Here is a 19,574-nt window from a genome sequence, read left to right as displayed (position 1 = left end):
AGGTCAGCCCCAAAGGGCCATCCAACCTCCATCTCCCAACACTAAGTTTACTTCGTGTCTCTCACGACAGGGAGGAAACTCAGCATTCCTTGGAGACCTGAAGGGATACAGTGAGCTTAAGAATTTTCAAGAGCTTATCAATCAGTCAGCCCTTGTTCATCCCCGAGCGGATGTGCAGTGGTATCGTGGTGGACCTTTACTGGGCACTCTGCTAAATAACTGGAGTGGCATTTGTGCTTTAGTCCAATTGGCTATCCCTTTCACCCTGGCATTTCATCAACCAGAGGGAGGAAAAATAAGACATCGTAAAGCGAGAGAAGCCCCTTATGGGTCTTTTGACTCTCACGTCTATTTAGACGCAATTGGAGTGCCACAGGGAATACCAGATCAATTTAAAACTTGAAATCAAATAGCTGCAGGATTTGAGTTGATATTTTGGTGGGTGACAGTTAATAAAAATATATATTGGATAAAATACATCTATTACAACCAACAGCAATGAGCTTTTCATGAGTTAAAAGAAAAACTAATGTCAGCCCCAACCCTGGGGCTACTTGACCTGACAAAACCCTTTACACTCTGTGTCAGAAAGAGAAAAAATGGCAGGTGGAGTTTTAACCCAGACTGTGGGGCCCTGGGCAAGGCCAGTGGCCTATCTCTCAAAACAACTAGATGGGGTTTCCAAAGGCTGGCCCCCATATCTAAGGGCCCTGGCAGCAATGGCCCTGTTAGCACAAGAAGCAGATAAACTAACCCTTGGGGAAAACCTGAATATAAAGGCCCCCCATGCTGTGGTAACTTTGATGAATACCAGAGGACATCATTGGCTAACAAATGCCAGATTAACCAAGTACCAAAGCTTGCTATATGAAAATCCCCACATAATCATTAAAGTTTGCAACACCCTAAACCCCGCCACCTTGCTGCCAGTATCAGAGAGCCCAGTTGAATACAACTGTGTAGAAGTATTGGACTCAGTTTATTCTAGTGGGCCCAACCTCCGAGGCCATCCTTGAACATCAGTAGACTGTGAACGGTATGTGGGAGGGAGCAGCTTCGCCAGCCCCTGCAAAGTGACTCTGAAGAAGACGACAAGCCCTGCTCCAGTCACACCCAGAAGCTGACTGGTCCACGCAGAGCCAAAGCATGAGAAAACTCATTGCGGGGCTCATTTTCCTTAAAATGTGGACTTGTACAGTAAGGACTTCAACTGACCTTCCTCAGACTGAGGACTATTCCCAGTGTATACATCAAGTCACTCAGGTAAGACAAAAAGTTGCTACAGTCTCATTATTTTATGGTTATACGTTTACCAGGACTCTAAAAAGAACTTGTTTGTATAATGCTTTTCTATGCAAGGTATGCATGTGTTATGACCCATCTGAACCTCCCATGACCACAGTTTTTGAAATAAGATTAAGGACTGAGGATTGGTGGGGGCGCATAAATGATATGAGTAAAGTGTTAGCCAAAACAAAAGGAAAAGGGGTGCCCAAACAAGTCACCTTTTTAATGTCTGTGCTATCATTAATAGTAATAAGTTAGAAATAAAATGTAGTTCTCTTAATTAGGAAAAAGGCTATATGGCAGAAAAAAAAGTACATTTGTCATGAATTAGGACTGTGTGGAAATAAATGTGGATACTGGTCTTGTATCATTTAGGCTACTTGGATAAAAAATGAAAAGGATCCTGTCCACCTTCAGAAAGGGAAAAGTGGCCCTTCCTGTACCAGTGGTCAGTGTAACCCCTTAAAACTAGTAATAACCAATCCCCTTGATCCTCGCTGGAAAAAAGGGGAGTGTGTAACCCTAGGAATCGATGGGACTGGACTGGATCCTCGAGTAAATATCGTGGTTTGAGGAGAAGTTTATAAACGCTCTGCTGAGCCAGTATTTCAAACCTTCTGTGATGAACATAATGTGCCAGTACCAGAAATTTCAGGAAAAACAATAAATTTGTTTTTGCAATTAGCTGAGCATGTAGCCCAGTCTCTCAATGTCACTTCATGTTATGTATGTGGGGGAACTGTAATGGGAGATCAATGGCCATGGGAAGCCTGAGAATTAGTACCTACAGACCCAGTTCCTGATGAATTCCCAGCTCAAAAGAATCACCCTGATAACTTCTGGGTCCTAAAAGCCTCAATCATTAGACAATACTGTGTAGCAAGAGTGGGGAAGGACTTCACCCTTCCTGTGGGAAGACTCAGCTGCCTTGGGCAAAAACTGTATAATAGTACTACAAAAACAGCCACCTAGTGCAGTTCAAACCACACTAAGAAAAATCCATTTAGTAAATTTCCAAAGTTGCAAACCGTGTGAACCCACCCGGAGTCCCATCGGGACTGGACAGCCCCCACGGGATTATACTGGATATGTGGGCATACAGCTTACACCAAATTACCCAACCAGTGGGCAGGTAGTTGTGTTATTGGCACTATTAAACCATCTTTCTTCCTACTGCCCATAAAGACAGGCGAGCTCCTGGGCTTCCCTGTCTATGGTTCCCACGAAAAGAGCAGCATAGCTATAGGAAACTGGAAAGATGATGAATGGCCCCCTGAGAGAATCATACAATATTATGGGCCTGGTACTTGGGCACAAGACTGCTTGTGAGGATACTGGACCCCCATTTACATGCTCAACCGAATCATACAGTTACAAGCTCTCTTAGAAATAATCACTAATGGCCGGGCGCGGTGGCTCAAGCCTGTAATCCCAGCACTTTGGGAGGCCGAGGCGGGCGGATCACGAGGTCAGGAGATCGAGACCATCCTGGCTGACACGGTGAAACCCCGTCTCTACTAAAAAATACAAAAAACTAGCCGGGCGAGGTGGCGGGCGCCTGTAGTCCCAGCTACTGGGGAGGCTGAGGCAGGAGAATGGCGTGAACCCGGGAGGCGGAGCTTGCAGTGAGCTGAGATCCGGCCACTGCACTCCAGCCTGGGCGGCAGAGCCAGACTCCGTCTCAAAAAAAAAAAAAGAAATAATCACTAATAAGACTGGCAGAGCCTTGACTATTCTGGCCCAGCAAGAAACTCAGATGAGAAATGCTATCTATCAAAATAGATTGACTCTCAACTACTTGCTAGCAGCTGAAGGAGGGGTCTGTAGGAAATTTAACCTTACTAATTGCTGTCTACACATAGTTGATCAAGGGCAAGTAGTTGAAGACATAGTTAGAGATATGACAAAACTGGCACATGTGCCCATGCAAGTGTGGCATGGATTTGATCCTGAGCCCACGTTTGGAAAATGGTTCCCAGCACTAGGAGGATTTAAAGCTGTTATAATAGGAGTCATAATTGTAATAGGAACCTGCTTACTGCTCCCTTGTTTGCTACCTGTGCTTCTTCAAATGATAAAAAGCTTCATCACTACCTTAGTTCACCAGAATGCTTTAGCACAAGTGTACTATGTGAATCACTATCGATTTGTCTTGCAAGAAGATATGGGTAGTGAGAATGAAAGTGAGAACTCCCACTAATGAGTGAAGTTCTCAAAGAGGGGGAATAAGGGAGGAAACCACCCCTCATATTGTCTTATGCCCAATTTCTGCCTCCAAAGAAAGAAGTAAAAACTAAAAGGCAGAAATGAAATCCACAGGCAGACAGCCCAGCGCCATACCCTGGGCCTGGGAGTTAAAGATCGACCCCTGACCTAATCAGTTATGTTATCTATACATTACAGTATAGATTACAGACATTGTATAGAAAAGCACTGTGAAAATCCCTGTCCTGTTCTGTTCTGTTCTAATTACTGGTACATGCAGCCTCCAGTCACATACCCCCTGCTTGCTCAATCACGACCCTCTCACATGGACCCCCTTAGAGTTGTGAACCCTTAAGAGGGACAGGAATTGCTCACTCAGGGAGCTCGGTTTTTGAGATGTGAGTCTTGCCAATGCTCCCGGTCAAATAAAGCCTTTCCTTCTTTAACTCAGTGTCTGAGGGGTTTTGTCTGCAGCTCGTCCTGCTACAGTTAAATTAAAAGGTAAAAATGTTGTGTCCTTCTCAGAAAGTGAAGAAAAGTTGCTTGTAAGTGTAGTGAAAACTTATGCATGAATGACTATCTTAACCCACTGATTACAGATAGTCTTTGATTTGTACTTGCTAAGAGTTCTCCAGCTAGTGAGTCCCCAGCTAGTGAGTCACTGTTTTCAAGACTGTTTGCTAGATTAAACTCCATAAACTTGGCCAGCCTGAAAACTCAATTACAAGATTTAAGCTATTCTGCCTGTGGCTTTAAGCACATGGTTAAAGTTTATTATTTAAGTCTCTGCTTCTAGAGATGCTTTCAGATTTTCTTTTTAAACTTCTTGTTACTTATTTCAGCTTGCCATCTTAATGATTAATGCAGTCAATTGCTAAGTTATGACCCTGATATGATCAGGATTCCTTTAAGTAAAAGGCAATTTGAAGTGGTATTGCACTCCCCCATACTTAATGCTTTAACACTGTTGACTGATAGGTCTGGTAAAGATGGAAAAGTGTCTCTCTAGTAGAGACCACATAATTCAATCATTTGATCTCAGTTTACTAGCCCCAGTGAGCTAAGGTTACTCTGTTTATTTATTAAAGAACTTTCACAACCTTAAACTCACCCTGGACTTTCCAGCCATACATTGCAGGTTACAAGTGGTGTCCCAAACAGCGACAGGATCGGGTGCTCTGTATTACCCTAAGACAGAGTTAACCTAAGACAGAGCCAAACCTATTTGGCTGCAGATCCCCACATTCCCCAACCAACTTTACCATAAAACTATTTTTTAAAACTTCATCTCTCTGTCTCTCTCTTGCATCTATAGCTTAATTGGTCCCCAAAATTGGAAGGAGAGAAAAAAATGTTCCTTATTGGACCTTGAAATCCCAAAAATATACTTCACGATCCTCCACCTCAAGGAATCAAGTCAAAAATTTTTAAGTATTACACTTTAGTCAATGACACCTGAGTTCCTCCAGAAAAGGCTTGTTTTTGGAAAATCCCTTGATAACCCAGTCAATTAGTTGTAACATCGGAGATGGAGGTGTAAAGGGAGTAAGAGGCCCAAGAGAGCTAAACTTCTGCACAGGCTGGAGTGCAGTGGAGTGATCTCTGCTCACTGTAACCTCAAATTTGTGGGCTCAAGCAATCCTCCTGCCTCAGCCTCCCAAGTAGCTAGGGCTATAGGCCACCCCAGCTAATTGTTTTTTATAGAGATGGTCTCAAACTCCTGGGCTCAAGTGATTGTCCCACCTTGGCATCCCAAAGTGCTGAGATTACAGGCATGAGCCACCATGCCCGGCCTACAAAGAGATTTTTAAAGGCTTAAACTAGGGAGAGTTTTTTCCAGGCAGGTCAGGGGAGACTTCCCTAAAGAATGTGCTAAAACCTGAAGATCGATGAGTTTCAGCAGGTGCCGGTGGGCAAGGGATGGGGAGAGCAGTCCAGGTAGAGGGACTAGCATGTGCAGAAGCCCTGTGTACAGCCACATCTGAGGCCAGCACTTTCCCTGAATGTAAGAGGTACCTTAAATTCTCTAAACCCAGCTTTTCTTGATTTTTTCTTTTTTCTTTTTTTTTCTTTTTTTTTAGTTGTGGAATAAGAATGATCTACTAAGAAACAGGAACGTCTTAAAACCGCCTGGTCCCAGCATTGCCTGTGTGGCTACCTGCCCATGGTTCAGTGGCCCCCCTCCAGCGATGGATCCAGAAGCAAGCCCAAGCAGCCACCTAGTTCTCTTGGACTGGGGGCTGTCTCTGGTACTCTCTCTACTGGCGGGGTGCTGCCAACCCAATGTGCCTGGGTTTAATTGCAATGGAGTAATAGTCCTGGGGAGACATCCCTTAACTGTAGCCCTATCACGAGGTGTCTGTCTGTAGCCCCATGGTGGATGTCTGTCTGTAGCCCCATCGCGGGGTGTCTGGATTGGTGAGTATCCTAGGCACTGCCAATGCCGCCTTCCTTCTCCTGACTGGTTCTGTAGCCCTATGGTGGGGTGTCTGTAGCTCCATTGTGGGACGTCTGTTTGTGGCTCCACCCTGGGGTCTCTGTGTCTGTAGCCCCATTGAGGGATGTCTGTTCGGCTCCTGTGGGGGTCTCAGTTGACTCTTTCTAACTAGTAGGAAGAGTCCTGGTTTGGGAGACTTCTCCTCAATCAGGAAGATTTCAAGGAGGTTTCTCAGATGGAGAATAGGAGGATAGTTTGGAAGGGATACTCTTGGAGTTCTTGGTTAGGGATCTGATTTGGAAGACGTTCTATCCATCTCGTCTTTGTGTGTGTTTGTACATGTGAAAGGGATCTCAGAAGGGGTTGCTGATGGAAGTCCAGCAGGCCCAACTCAGAGAACCCTCCTTATTTGTCTGGTCACATTCAATGAGCCCTAAAGGAGGCTAAACAGGCCTGTCTCTGGGGTGACTATCTGTTCTTTGCCTTGCCCAGAGACCCCAACTGTGAATTACCATTCAGAGGTTGTCCCCCCACACCTGAAGTGGATCAAAGACAGCAGGGACCAACGGGAAGTTTGAGCTTTGCTAGGTTGATTTTGGGTGCTGAAAGAGGTAACTAATGTCTGTTTTGATATGTGTATTTTGCAGGGTTGGAAATGTTAATTTGTCCATTAACATGCCCACTGGGCAGCATCTTGCAAATTAAGACTCTTGTCTGTGGTTCCATAAAACAGTAAAGGGTGATTTTCTCTTGTAAAGTGGCTTGAACCCCACAGCTATAGAACAAGCAAGCAGGGGCGTCAGAAGCCACTCTGTTCTTCTGGAAGCTGCAGAGAAAGGGAACCCGGAAACCTGATACACCAGCAAAAAGGGTAAGAAATTCTTATTGGCCAAGTTTCTGGTCTCTCTCTCTCTTTCTCTGTCTTGGTAAACAGTAAACCATTTGTCTCCTCTGCGAGAGTTTGATTAGTAGAAAAAAGGATTTGCGAGACTAGTCTTAGGCTGTAGCAAATCTGGTGTAGTTTGTGCTAAGAATTTGTCCTTCTGCGTTCTGTAATGGAGAGAGGGGTATCACAGCACAGAACGTGGGTTTAGGACCCCTATAAGCCTGCTTTTCAATCCAGCTCAGCAGGCTGGTCAGTTACAAACTTTGCTGCGGGTTCCTGAAGCCAATACTGTATGAAATTTCTCTGTCTTGTTTTGTGTGTGTGTCCGTAAGAACTTAACTTTGTGACAATGTGGAGATACTTTCTTTCGGTTTCCACCATCCAAAAGACAGGAATCTGGGGGTTCATATCATAGTCCTAAAATTTTTTCTTGAACAGTTAAAAGTCTTGCAAGTTTGAAACTGGCTTCTTTAGGCTCCTCCTGGGGAAAGCTAGAAATTGCTCAATGCCAGATAGCTCAGTAACTAAAGCATTATCTTTTGTAAGTGCCCTAGGTTCAATTGTTGGTATCTGGAATGACTCCTTTCTGGTTTGTTACTTCTGTAACTTTGCCGCTTATTGAGGTTTTTCTCCCCTCCAATGGATAGCTTCTAATTTCTTCTCTTGAATTTTCCTTTCTCTGAGCTACTTTGTGGAGATTCTAAATCTTATAAAAAATAAACTGCCTACCATGTCTTTGAAGCACCTAGAAGGTTACCTTTGGTAAAGTTCAGAAACTAGAAATATTGGCGGCTTGGCATGCCTAAGTCAGGTAATAAGAGATCTGAAAGGATTTCTTTTTTAAAGAGCACTATGGTTAAAACTCAGCTTAATTAAAAGTGGATAACCAAGCTATAGATGTATTTTAAAGGCCCTTATGTTTTTCTCTTCTTGGACCTTGTTTTTCTGGAAAAAGGTTTTTTTTTCTTCTCAGTCAACTGAGTTATTTTCCTCCAATTTTTTTTTTTTTTTTTTTTTTTTTTTTTGTCTTGCCACTCTTCATGCACACATGAGAGGCCCTGAGATAACTTCTGGTAGCCTGGGATTCATTGGGAAAAACAGAGGAGGTATCACAGACCCCGTTCTGGGAAAAAACATCTGTTTTCCTTATGAAACCCTAGGAATTAAAAGCGGATAGCTCCCTCTCAAAATCAAAGGCTGTGTTTTACATTGTGTTATCTGACGGTTTTGAGTTTTGGGGGTATCAGAAATTACTCTGCATTATGAGAGAGCTTTGTGCATAACCACTAGGTAGGAAATATACTTTAAGGGATGGTTAATAGTACTTATGGAGGGATACTTGACTCTTTGCATACTTGGATCAGAGAAGCATGCTCCCACCTGGAAGATAAGGGAACATCCCCACCCGACACTGGGAGATGAGACTCCCATGAAGGATGGGCTAATTACAAAATGGGCTGATTAGCTTTGGGTACCTGCAGTGAAATGCAGAGTGGAAGCACTGCACTGTCTTCTCCTTTTGGGGATCCAGTATAAAATGGCACCCTTAATTTTGGGGCTCTGCCTTTGGCTTCAGCTGCTTATTCGCTGCTTATTTGACCCTAGAAATGGATGCTCTCCTGGTCCTGTTCCTCCAAGGGCTCCAGCCTGAAGCCAGTAATCCAATTAAGAAACTGGCAATGAAAAATTTTTCAAGTGCTGAATCTTCTGTCTGTCTGTATTTATATGTGGTGTGTGTGTGTGTTTATATATAAAAGAGCTCTAATTAATTGGCTTAGAAAAATAAGTGCCTGGCTGAGCGCAGTGGCTCACATCTGTAATCTCAGCATTTTGGGAGGCTAAGGTGGGCGAATCATGAGGTCAGGAGTTCGAGAATCTATTTGATTTAAACCTTCGATATTTGACAAACGTCCCAAAATCAAATTATAAATTATGTCTCTTTCTAACCTAATATTTTAGATATTGGGTCCTCTAAAGTCCAAAAATGACTGTATGCCACAAAGGTAAATTTCCTTGTCAATTGTGCCTTTAACTGTGGCTGCCCTAAAATGTTTTTGTCATCCACAGACAATTGTTGTCTCACTTTGCTCCTCTGTAAAAGGTAATTTTATAATCAGCTATAAAATTTAACAGGTGCTCTTTTTTTTTTTTTTTTTTTTTTTTTTTGGAGACAAAGTCTCGCTCTTATCCCCCAGGCTGGAGTGCAATGGCACAATCTTGGCTCGCTGCAGCCTCCGCCTCCCGGGTTCAAGCAATTCTCCTGCCTCAGACTCCCAAGTAACTGGGATTACAGGCACCTGCCACCACACCTGGCTAATTTTTGTATTTTTAGAAGAGACGGGGTTTCGCCATGTTGACCACGCTGGTCTCAAATTCCTGATCTCAGGTGATCTGCCTGCCTTGGCCTCCCAAAGTGCTTGGATTACAGGTGTGAGCCATAGCGCCCAGCCTAACAGGTACTCTTAAATCCAGGTTTCTGATGAATAACTGGGATATTGTGACATTAGAATAGAAAAAAAACCTTTCAAATATAAGAGTGAATAGTGTTTGGTTTCCTTTGGACTATGTTTGCATAAATACGTTATTGGTATGTGTTCCAAAATTATGAGAAACTTCTAAAATGTTGATATAATTTAGTGTACTTTATCAATAATTATAATTGCTATGTAAAATTGTTGTGTGCCACAGAAGTAACCAAAATTCCTAGTCGGTTGTAGCTATAGACTTTTGTCATTCACAGACATTTTGTTTTGCTTTAGTCCTTTTCAAAAGGTAGTTTATAATCAGATACAGGACTCTGAGTTCAGGTCTCAGATAATTTTAAAAACTGGACTATTGGTCAGGTGTGGTGGCTCATGCTTGTAATCCCAACACTTTGGGAGGCCAAGATGGGCAGATCACTTGAGGTCAGGAGTTCAAGATCAGCCTGGCCAACATGGTGAAACCCTATCTCTACTAAAAATATGAAAATTAGTTGGGCGTGGTGGCATGCACCTGTAATCCCAGCTATTCAGGAGGCTGAGGCAGGGGAATTTCTTGACTGGGCGGTGGAGGTTGCAGTGAGCTAAGATCACGCCACTATACTTCCAGCCTAGGTGACAGAGCAAGACTCTGTCTCAAAAAAAAAAAAAAATGTGCTATTGGAATAGAGGAAAAAAACCAAACTTCTAGGACTCTCATGGAGAGCTACTGTGTTAAACATTGTTAAACCTTTTGTGTTCAGAGTCAAGATAACTTATTTCTTTAGAGCTATTTGCAACTTTTAACAAGTGAGTAAAATATACTCTTGTGAACAAAACTTGGAGCATATTTGTTCCTTTCTACCTGATTTCTCCATAATTTGGAAACTATTTGTGAGTATTCTCAACTTACAGCAGTATAGTTAATTGCATAAGTGCAATAAGAATCTGTTTTCTTTTGTAACAGGACACAACTGGAGAAATTGGTTATTTTACCAAGGCTTTGACTTGAATGACATGCTTCCTTTAAAGAATCAAAGTGGACTTTTAGAGCCAATTAAAGCCCACTGGGGCATCTGGCCTTATACCTTGTCCACACAGAGTCCCTGTACAAGGTTTGTGATCTGTGGTAAGTAAAGAATGTCATTTTCTAATAGGCCCAGGAACACCAAGTTATCTTGGGACCTCAAGAGAAGAGGAATTCACCCAACTCATAGGTATTTGAGGGTACAAATCCATGGCTGGGGTTGGCTTTTAAAAAGTCTTATCTGAGATTCTTCATGGAAGAGAGTTCTATCAAAGCCAATTTAAGAAACCTAATTGAAAAATAATTATTCTTGCTGCACTTTATGCAAATAATCAGACCAAGTACAGTAAGACTGAAGTTTATTTTGTAAGCAAATTAGTTCTATCATGATTTGTTTTTAATAAAAACAGGGACTGGAGAGAGAAAACTTGTGCTTCAAAAGAAAAACTAAAGTACACTGTTGTTAGCTGTTCTTGAGGTTTTTTCTGCAGTTTAGACTAAATTCTAAATTCTTTGTAGGTTAGAAATCACCAAACTAATGCTTTCAAATCTTTGCTTTTAAACTTGGGAATTGTACTTCTCATCCTAGGACTCATTATTTACCTTATAGTATGCTGTTCACATAAATACTGCACTAAAACTATAGATGAGAATACTAATGTTTTTGCCTTGCAAGCCTTAGAAGCTCAACCAGGTCTGCATGAATATGCTCAGACAATTGCAAAGCAGTTCCACTCTTCCCACCTTGGGTTTCACTCTCATTCCCACTATGTCCCCTTTCAGCAGGAAGAAGCCAAAGTGATCAATGGCCTTTTCCCATCTTCATAGCCTACACCTTCAGATTAAGGTGTTATAAAACCCAAAGGGAGGGATTGAAACCACCTTTGCAAAAGTATGGCTGAGACAGTGAAAGGGATCTAATTTAACTGACTCCATCTTGCTTCTAATCTCCAGGTTGTCCTTGTTCATTCCTGGGCATAGGCTGAATTAACTTTGGGAGAAACTTAGTTTATAGTTTATAGTTTACTAAAAGACGGTAACAGCCCTTTGCCAAAGCAGACCTCCTTCTTGCCTGGGGACTAGATTGTCTTTGTAGGACTAACATTAGCCACAAGATTAGAAATTATGGTTTAGGAATCATGAAGCTGGAGGCTACAAAATTCTGACCCTCCCTAAACTGCTCCTAAGATCAGGACTTGAGATACTTTACAGACCCTATACTTGATGGATCAGCTGGCACCACCCAGATCAATAAACTGGCTCATCTGATCTTGTGGCCCCCACCCAGGAACTGACTCATCACAGGCAGACAGCTTTGACTCCCTGTGATTTCATCCCTGACCAATCAGCACCCCTGGCTTGTTGGCTTCCCCCCACCCACCAAGTTATCCTTAAAAACTGCTCCCCAGGACAGGTGCAGTGACTCGCACCTGTAATCCCAGCACTTTGGGAGGCCAAGGTGGGTGAATGCTGGGGAAGACTGATTTGAGTAATAATAAAACTTCGGTCTCCGGCACAGCCGACCCCATGTGAATTACTCTTTCTCTATTGCAATTCCCCTATCTTGATGAATTGGCTCTTGTCTGGGCAGTGGGTAAGGTGAACCCCTTGGGCAGTTAGTCTCTTTTGCTAACTTCTAGAAATTACATTAACTACCATTTATTAAGCAAGCTTTATGTTTCAGACAAGGTGCTAAGAGTTTTACAGACCATATTTCTTTCTTTTCTTTTTTTTTTTTTTTTTTGAGACAGTTGAGACAGTCTCGCTCTTTTGCCCAGGCTGGAGGGTAGTGGTGTGTGGCTTACTGCGGCCTCAACCATCCAGGCCCAAGCAGTCCTCCCATCTCAGCCTCCTGAGTAGCTGAGACTAGCTGAGACTATAGGCATATGCCACTGCACCCTTTTTTTTTTTTTTTTTTTTGGTAGAGACAGGGTCTCACTATGTTGCCCAGGCTGGTCTTGAACTCCTGGGTTCAAGTGATCATCCTGTCTTGGTTTACCAAAGTGCTGGGATCACAGGTGTGAGGCATTGTGCCCAGCCTATCTTCTCATTTTGAAAGCAATACAATACCAACTTTAATGGTAATACACTTTTATGTAATAAAGAACGACATTTACAAATATCAGAAACCCAGTTTTAAAACATTTGCATTAATTGTGAACTGAATCAACTTTTTTTTTTTTTTTTTTTTTTTTTTGAGATAGAGTCTCGCTCTATCGCCCAGGCTGAAGTGCAATGGCACAATCTTGGCTCACTGCAACCTCCATCTCCTGGGTTCAAGCAATTCTCCTGCCTCAGCCTCCCGTGTAGCTGGGATTACAGGTGCATGCCACTATGCTAATTTTTGTTCCAGACCAGCCTGGACAACATAATGAGACTCTACAAAATTAATTAATTATTTTTATTAAAAAATAAAAGATGTTTCTAAAGAATGTAACTTACACACTATGTTGTTAACAGTGTTAACTCAGTGGATGAAAGTGGTTTACCACACTCATGCATATAATAAATGACAAACATACTTGTTTGAAAGATGCTTCTTTGAAAGCTACTTAGTGGTCATGCATGGTGGCTCATGCCTGTAATCCCAGCACTTTGGAAGGCCGAGGCAGGAGAATTGCTTGAGTCCAGGAGTTCAAGACCAGCCTAGGCAACACAACAATACCCTGTCTTTACAAAAAATTTAAAATTAGCAGAGCATGGTGGCGTAGTCCCAGAACTCTGGGAGGCTGAAGTGGAAGGATCACTTGAGTCCAGGAGTTCTAGGCTGCAGTGAGCTGTGATCGTGCCACTACACTCCAGCCTGGGTGACAGAGCTACTTAATGTGTTATGAACAGGGTTATTTTAGTGAATGGAAGTAATGTATGTAGTGAAGTGTCTGAAGACACATGTTTAAATAATGTTTCAGATCTTATGGACAGCTACAAACCATATCATTCAGAATACACAATCTTCTCAAGTGCACATGGAATATTCTCCAAGATAGAGTATCAGGTCACAAAACACGTCATAACAAATTAAGAAAACTGAAATCATAACAAGTATCTTTTCTGATCACAATGGTATGAAACTAGAAATCAATAATAGTAGTAATTTCAGAAAATTCACAAATATGTAGAATTTAAACAACATGCTCCTATACAACCAATGGGTCAAAGAAGAAATTTTTTTTTTTGAGATGGGGTCTCACTCTATCAGTCATACTAGATGCTGGAGTGCAGTGACACCATAGTGAGATGATAAGTCTTCTTCCAATCAAAGGTTTTTCTCAATGGAAGGGTTTGTGGTCTCACGGGCTTCAAGGAATGAAGCCGTGGACCACAGTGGCGAGTGTTACAGCTCAATTAGAGAAATGCATGGACCCAAAGAGTGTGTGGCAGCAAGATTTATTAAAACAAAAGTGAAAGTAAAGCGAAAGCAAAAGTAAAGCTTCCACACAATGGAAGGGGACCCAGAAGGGTTGCAGTTTCTGGCTTCGGTGTCTTATGCTCATATGCCCTTATGACTCCTCCCCTTTTCCTTTTCCTGTCCTATAGGATTAGCTTATTTTCTATCCGCTTGTGGGTTGGTGGGCCTGATTGGTTAAAAACATTAGGCTGCAGCTAGAGCTTAAACTCCCTATATGATTGGTTGAAGTTTCAATCTCTTAGTTTGCAGCTGTGACTCATATTGGCTTAGGGGAAAGTCCCCTTTGATTGGTTGAAGTTTCAATCCCTTAGCTTGCAGCTATGACTCATTTTGGCTTAGGGGAAAGTCCCCTTAGGGAAGTCCCTATTGACCCAGGAAGTCCAGCCAACTTAGCCACTTAGTCCCTCAATAGCTCACCACAACCTCAAACTCCTGGGTCCAAGTGATCCTCCCACCTCAGCCTCCCCAGTAGCTTGGGACTACAGGCACATACCACCATGTCTGGCTAATTGTTTATTTTTTATAGAGACGGGGTTTCACCACGTTGCCCAGGCTGGTCGCAAACTTCTGGACTTAAGCAATCTGCCTGCCTTGGCCTCCCTAAATGCTGGGATTACCGGTGTGTGCCACTGTGCCCAGCCTCAAAGAAGAAATTTAAAAATCTATTGAGGTCGGGCACAGTGGCTCATGCCTTTAATCCCAGCAGTTTGGGAGACCCAGGTAGGTGGATCACCTGAGGTCAGGAGTATCAAGATGGCCAACATGGTGAAACATGGTCAACATGGTGAAACCCCATCTCTACTAAAAACACAAAAATCAGCCAGGTGTGGTGGCACGTGCCTATAGTCCCAACTACTTGGGAGGTTGAGGCAGGAGAATTGCTTGAACCTGGGAGGCAGCAGTTGCAGTGAGCCAAGATCATGCCATTGCACTCCATCCTGGGTGACAAACACTCCGTCTCAAAAAAATAAAATAAAAATCTATTGAGACAAACAAAAATGTGAAAATTACATACCAAACATTCGGAATGCAGCTTCTCTAAGAGAAAAGTTTATAGTAATAAATGCCTACCTCACAAAAGAAGAAAGATTCCAAATAGACAAACTAACAGTATACTTCCAGGATCTAGAAAAGAACAAATTAAGCTCAAGATTAGCAGAAAGAAGGAAATGATAAGGTTCAGAGCAAAATAAATAAAATAGCAACAAGAAAACAATAGAAAAATCAACAAAATTAAATTAGATTATGAAAAGATAAATAAAACTAATAAACCTTTAGCTAGCTAGACTAAGAAAAAATAAACATTCAAATAAAAGCAGATGAAAGAGGAGATACGATTGCTACGCCACAGAAAAACAAAGGCTTATAAGAGACTACTGTGAACAATATATGCCAACAAATTGGATAACTCAGAAGGAGCAGACAAATTCCTGGACACATACAACCTACTAAGCCTGAATCATGAAGAAATATAAAACCTGAAAGGAGCTGGGCGCAGTGGCTCACGCCTGTAATCCCAGCACTTTGGGAGGCCGAGGCGGGCGGATCACGAGGTCAGGAGATCAAGACCATCCTGGCAAACACGGTGAAACCCCGTCTCTACTAAAACTACAAAAAAAAAATTAGCCGGGCGTGGTGGCGGCACCTGTAGTCCCAGCTTCTCGGGAGGCTGAGGCAGGAGAATGGTGTGAACCCGGGAGGCGGTGGAGCTTGCAGTGAGCAGGGATCGTGCCACTGCACTCCAGCCTGGGTGACAGAGGGAGACTCCATCTCAAAAAAAAAAAAAAAAAAAAAAAAACACCTGAAAGGACCAGTAATGAATAAGCAGATTTAATCACTAATGAAAATTCTCCCATTAGGCCAGGTGTGGTGCTCACACCTGTAATCCTAGCACTTTGGGAAGCCAAGGTGGGTGGATCATCTAAGGTCAGGAGTTTCAGACCAGCCATGGCCAACATAGTGAAACCCCATCTCTACTAAAAATACAAAAATTAGGTGGGTGCGGTGGCACACACTTGTAATCCCAGCTACTCAGGAGGCTGAAGCAGGAGAATCACTTGAACTGAGGAGGCAGAGGTTGCAGTGAGAGAAGATCACACCACTGTACTCCAGCCTGGGTGACAGAGCAAGACCCTGTCTCCAAAACAAAAGAGGAATGTTGAAAGAAGAGTAATGTTTCTCAGCACAACAAAGACTATCTCTGACAAGCCCATAGCTAACATTATATTTAACTGTGAAAATATTTTTTTCTCTAAGATCAGGAACAAGACAAGGATGCCAACTCTCACCATGTCTATTCAATATAGTATGGGAAGTCCTAGCCACAGCAATCAAGCAAGAAAAAGCGTGACAGACATCCAAATAGGAAAGAAGTAGAAGAAAAATTTTAAATGCTACTTACAAAGTTTGTTGTGAACAGTGTAACTTCCATGTAAGGAAGTAATGAATGTAGTGAAGTGTTTGTAGTCATGTTAAACAGGCTTCTGAAATGTTATTTACATACTATTTTTAAAAGACGTTTCCACAAATGTTACTTATGCAGTGTGTCGTGAAAAGTATTACTTCGATGAAGGAATGTGGTTACCATACTGAAATTCATGTAAAATATTGGTCCAAACTCCTGACATTCCCTGAAAAGATTTATGGGAATTTCTGGGCTCTCAAGAGATTAATAAGAAATGGAATGAAGCCGGGTGCAGTGGCTCACGCCTGTAATGCCAGCACTTTGGGAGGCTGAGGTGGGCAGATCACTTGAGGTCAGGAGTTCAAGACCAGCCTGGCCAACATGGCGAAATCCCATCTCTACTAAAGATAGAAAAATTAGCCAGGCATGGTGGCAGACGCCTGTAGTTCCAGCAAGTCGGGAGGCTGAGAAAGGAGAATCACCTGAACCCAGCAGGCAGAGATGTTGCAGTGAGCTGAGGTCACGCCACTGCATTCCAGCCTGGGCAACAGAGCAAGTGTCTGTCTCAAAAAAACAAAAAACGAAAGAAAAAAGAAAGAAAGGAAAAAGAAAAAGAAATGGAATCCTAAACTCTAAAGCCATGCTGACATAATAATATGGCTCATTCTCATGCACATTTTGAAACAGATGGGTAAATTATATCAAGGAAAGTTCAGAGCTCAGATGGTCTCTAAGAAAACTACAGCCAACTATGGGGTTAACAAGCAGAATCTTCGAAGTTCTCTCTCTCTCTATTTTATTTTTTTTTTCTGCCTACTTTCAATCTGCTGACTTTTCTGCCGGTGTTGAGATAAAAATCACTGCTTATGACATTTGAGCCAAGATTTTTAAAAGAAAGACTTAAAGTCATTTCAAATTAATGACTTTACAAATAACAATAGTTCCATGATAAACAACCTAGACACCTGAGCTATCCCTTTCGGAAATGTAAATTTAGGTTTGCCTGCCTAACAATTGTGTATGGTGACAAAACAGGTAATTGAAGGATTAATAGTCTAGAATAATTATATAAATGTTTAGAAAAGTTAGGCTCTCAAGATCAGACAGGTTAAAATCTTGAGCTCAGAGCCATAATATAAGTTCACTGTCTGGCATAAAAATTGCTTTATGTGCCACTCAAGGAGTTACAAAAAATTTTTAAAGTGCAGATAATCTTTTTCCCCACCCACATTGGAGCAGGTGATGAAGCAAATTAGGTTTTAGGACTAGATTGTCATGTGGACGCCATGTTAAATGTTAATTTCTTTTCCTTTTCTTTTTTTTTTTGAGACTGAGTCTCACTCTGTCCCCCAGGCCAAAGTGCAGTGAGTCCATCTCTGCTCACTGCAACCTCTACCTCCCAGGTTCAAGCGATTCTCCTGACTCAGCCTCCTGAGTAGCTGGGATCACAGGCGTGTGCCACCACGCCCAGGTAATTTTTCCAATTCTTGTTGATTTCCTGATGAGGGGATGAGTGACTGTTACCTGGGAGAGTGTCCCTGCTTTGGGTAAAAAAAGTGTTTTGTGTGAAATTGCAAATCTGGTATAGCAATAACCACTGGAGACTTTGATAGATAGGACAAGGATTTGTATTGCTATTGCAAGTTTTCCATAAGAATGAAATGATCAAAAAGTAATCACATTTATTTATTTATTTATTTATTTATTTTAGACAGTCTCCCTCTGTCGCCCAGACTGGAGTGCAAAGGTGCAATCTCACTGCAACCTCTGCCTCTCAAGTTCACGAGATTCTCTTGCGTCCGCTTCCTGAGTAGCTGGGATTATAGGCACACATCACCATGCCCTGCTGTTTTTGTATTTTTTAGTAGAGATGGGGTTTCATCATGTTGGCCAGGCTGATCCTGAACTCCTGGGTTCAAGAGATCCTCCTGCCTTGGCTTCCCAAAGTGCTAGGATTATAGGCGTGAGCTACCCTGCCCGGCCTCAAAAAGTTATTACATTTTTTCCCCCCCGAGACGGAGTCTCGCTCTGTTGCCCAGGCTGGAGTGCAGTGGCACAATCTCGGCTCACTGCAACTTCCACCTCCTGGGTTTAAGCGATTCTCCTGCCCCAGCCTCCTGAGTAGCTAGGATTACAGGTGCCCGCCTCCACACTAGGCTAATTTTTGTATTTTTAGTAGAGACGGGGTTTTACTATGTTTGCCAGGCTGGTCTTGAACTTCTGACCTCAGTAATTACTTTTTTAAACAACCATGTGGGCTGGGTTCGCTTGCATGAGGAACGCTTGCAGCCAGGAGCTGGAGACCAGCCTAGGCAACATAGTGAGACATCTTCTCTGCAATAAAATTAAAAATTAGCCAGGCATGATGGTGCATGCCTGTAGTCCCAGCTACTCAGGAGCATGAGGCGGGAGGATCCTTCAGCCCAGACGTTCAACGCTGCAGTGAGCTATGATCGTGCACTCCACTGCACTCACACCAGTGAGCACTGCACTCCAGCCTGGGTGACAGAGTGAGACTCTGTCTCAAAAATGAAAAATAAGGCTAAGGCATGGTGGCTCAGGCCTGTAATCCCAGCACTTAGGTCACGATTTGGAGACCAGCCTGGGTAACATAGGGAGACTCTGTCTCTAGAAAAAAAATAATCAATCAACCAGTCAATCAAACACGTCAATACCGCGTCAGTAAAGCAGAGGTGACATCAAACTTCATTCCAGTAGCTAAGCCTGACCCAAATCCAGTTCCGCCAAACTAGGAAACCAGTCTCCCTGGTAAGCCTCTGACTGTGATGTTAGTATTAAAAGGCCGCTGCGTGGCATTATGCTAGCAGCCACTGTGTCTTAGCTGTTGAGAAGGACCTCGTGTGTGGTGGAAACCGGGGTTTTTTATTTCCAAAATTCCACATGAAGCCCTTCCTCTAATGGGGGCTCTGAAGACCGGCTGCTCCTCAGTAGTCAGGACCGTGACAGGAAGGATTTTTACTCACCATTGACGCAGCCTCAAGTTGTCCCAAAGTGAGGCGGTGTCCGCTGAGATCTGTGCTGAGGAAAATGAGGTTCTGGTCTTCACTGCGGGCCTGGCGCTGGCGGCCACCGGAGGAGCACGGAGGCGGTGGGGGGCTTCTCAGGGGTCCGACAAGGCGGCTCGCACGCCCCCTGCTGGTCATCTGGGTCAGCGCGGGGCCCTCGGCGCTCGCTCACTGTTTAGCGGTGGCCGCGTGCCCCCTCCTGGCTGTCTAGCTGAATTAATTAAATTCGGTGTTCAGATTGTTTAATGCCATGATTTTGGACGTTCAAACTAAAATGGGGCCCACTATCCTGTGTCTTTCTCAAAAGTGTTAAAGGAACAATTAATCGGAACGAAATAAATGTAGATCTAAACTTTACAAGTTTCATAACATTCAAAGTAGTCCGTTGACATAAATTTAAAATACAAAGCTGGCGGGGCGCCGTGGCTCGTGCC

General features: G+C 43.0%; 1 long non-coding RNA gene across 2 annotated transcripts in view; it reads right to left on the bottom strand.

Moving 5' to 3' along the window:
- The window catches only part of LOC144339854 (uncharacterized), a 50,645-nt gene extending 31,423 nt beyond the window's left edge, over window positions 1-19,222 (bottom strand). For both annotated transcript variants that reach the window (XR_013415366.1, XR_013415367.1), the window contains exons 1-2: window positions 19,099-19,222; window positions 14,782-14,835 (exon numbers count right to left, since the gene is read on the bottom strand). This is a non-coding gene — a long non-coding RNA (uncharacterized LOC144339854). The remainder of the gene's footprint in view (window positions 1-14,781; window positions 14,836-19,098) is intronic.
- Between the last annotated feature and the right edge of the window lie 352 nt (window positions 19,223-19,574).

The sequence above is a fragment of the Macaca mulatta genome, chromosome 3, assembly GCF_049350105.2.
Source record: "Macaca mulatta isolate MMU2019108-1 chromosome 3, T2T-MMU8v2.0, whole genome shotgun sequence".
NCBI lineage: Eukaryota > Metazoa > Chordata > Mammalia > Primates > Cercopithecidae > Macaca > Macaca mulatta.
This window is presented reverse-complemented; position numbering and strand designations above follow the sequence as displayed.